The sequence below is a fragment of the Myotis nattereri genome, assembly GCF_964212035.1.
Source record: "Myotis nattereri genome assembly, chromosome: 1".
Lineage (NCBI taxonomy): Eukaryota > Metazoa > Chordata > Mammalia > Chiroptera > Vespertilionidae > Myotis > Myotis nattereri.
In genome coordinates this window covers 63,353,042-63,355,037 of record NC_138075.1, presented here as the reverse complement: position 1 = coordinate 63,355,037, position 1,996 = coordinate 63,353,042, and the positions used below count along the sequence as shown (strand labels likewise).

Sequence of the window (1,996 nt, the reverse complement as noted above, 5' to 3'; positions counted from 1 at the left end):
AGGTATGTTGTCTGAGGGGAGTTACCCTTCCCTTCCCTTCCCTTCCCTTCCCTTCCCTTCCCTTCCCTTCCCTCTACTTCCCTTTCTTCCCCTCTCCTCCCCTCCCCTCCCTTTTCCTGTTTCTTCCTTTCCCTTCTTCCCTTTCTCTTTGTATTTTATTTACCCCCCACCCTTCTGTCTCTGTCTTTCTCTCTCTCTCTGACAAGGTTAGGTCTCTGAGAAAGTGGAAAGGTTGGGATGGAAGCTCAGGTGGAAAGATGGACAAGAAGAGGGATATCTGACAGTGACAGGTGTGATGAAGAGTGGAGACAAAAAGGTGATGGGGGCCAGGAAATGAAAGGAGTTCATTTCTCATGCCCCTATTTTCCTCTCCATGTGGAAGGAGGGGAGTTGGTGAGTCTGGGGACTTAGAAAGGAAGATAAAGTTTAGAAATTGCTAGTTATGAGGAACAAGAGGGGCACATAGAAGGACTGCAAAGCACCATGGAAGGCGTTTAATTTTATGCCTCCCACCCAACAAAAGTGTGTGAGTGATTCTTTCTCAATGGTCCTGGTGTGGAATGGGAAGGTGGTTGGCAGTACTGGGCCAAGCTGGGGATTTAGAGTGTGTGTGATAGACTCTTCAAAGCCTAATCTTTTTTTTTTTTTTTAAATCTTAAAAGCAGATTTTTTTACTTTAATGAATGATTATGCCTGGAACTGCATGTGCCTGAATAGTCTTCATCTTATGTGGGTTGGTTTTTCCTTACAGGAAGCAACCATTAGTTTCTTTTCCCTCACTCAAGATTTAAAAAATAGTCAAGCTTTATATACAAATACAGAAAGGCCTACTTCAAGTAACAAATGAAAAATGTAACTACAAGTGATGTATGCACACTGACAGTACGTTCACTGGCACCTTCCATACAAAATGATGCTGAAGACTTTACAAACAGTTAATATAAAACAATGGTTTCCAAGGGACAAACTTAATCAGACCTATAAAGAGCCCTAGAAAACTTTAGTTTAACAAAGGCCCCAATGAGTCTAGGTTTTGATAAAAGTATGGTTTGGGGAAGCACTTTAAAAAATGTATTTTTATTGATTTCAGAGAGGAAGTGGGGGGGAGAGAGAGGGAGAGAGAGAGAGAGAGAGAGAGAGAGAGAGAGAGAGAGAGAGAGAGACATCAATGATGAGAGAGAATCATTGATTGATTTGCTGCCTACTACACGCCCACACTGGGGATCTAGCCTGCAACCCAGGCATATGCCCTGACCAGAATCAAACTGCAACCTCCTGGTTCACAGGTGAACATTCAACCACTGAGCCAAGCCAGCCAGGCATAGGGAAGCACTTTTCACCTTTATCATGTCAGATGATATATACAATAAAATTAAATTACAAATCATGTAATTGAACAAGAATAATTTCTTTATATAAACTGTTAATAGATACCTAAATACAATATGATTTTTAAAATGAAATTGTGTGTGTGTAGTTGTATTCATAAAGATAAGTACACTAATCAAAAGCTATACAATATTAACAGCAAGTCCAAATTGGAACAAAGATATTCTTCTGAATTCCATATTTCATTGAGCATCAAAAACTACCAATCTCTTAGTCCTTTTTTTTGTACATTATTCTGTATCCACATTCTCTGCATCTGATTGGATTCCTGGATTTTATTTCATTTTCTGCGTGACATGTTCCACAGATATATATCATTGGCTGTTGCTTTGGGGGTTGGACATGCTCTGGGTGTCCATTGTTAGTCTGTAGCAATGACAAACTCTTCACCCTGCTCAACGTCTAATCTTAAGTAAAGCTCCCTAAGATGAGTTTAAAAAGTTACAACATACTGCCAATTTGTAGTACTAAAACTTTGCTGGAATAATAGAGTACTCCACTCTCTTGGAAATCCATAAACCTAGCTACTAGGTTATTGCACTCTAACATAGCCAGATGGTAGAATCCAACACAGATGGCTGGAAAAATCAACAAATGAAAGGGTGAA

General features: G+C 39.8%; 1 pseudogene across 1 annotated transcript; it reads right to left on the bottom strand.

Moving 5' to 3' along the window:
• Positions 1-1,571: 1,571 nt before the first annotated feature.
• LOC308525354 (DNA-directed RNA polymerases I, II, and III subunit RPABC4-like) lies at positions 1,572-1,748 on the bottom strand (annotated as a pseudogene). The gene has a single exon. The product of its transcript is annotated as a DNA-directed RNA polymerases I, II, and III subunit RPABC4-like (transcript).
• Positions 1,749-1,996: the final 248 nt, after the last annotated feature.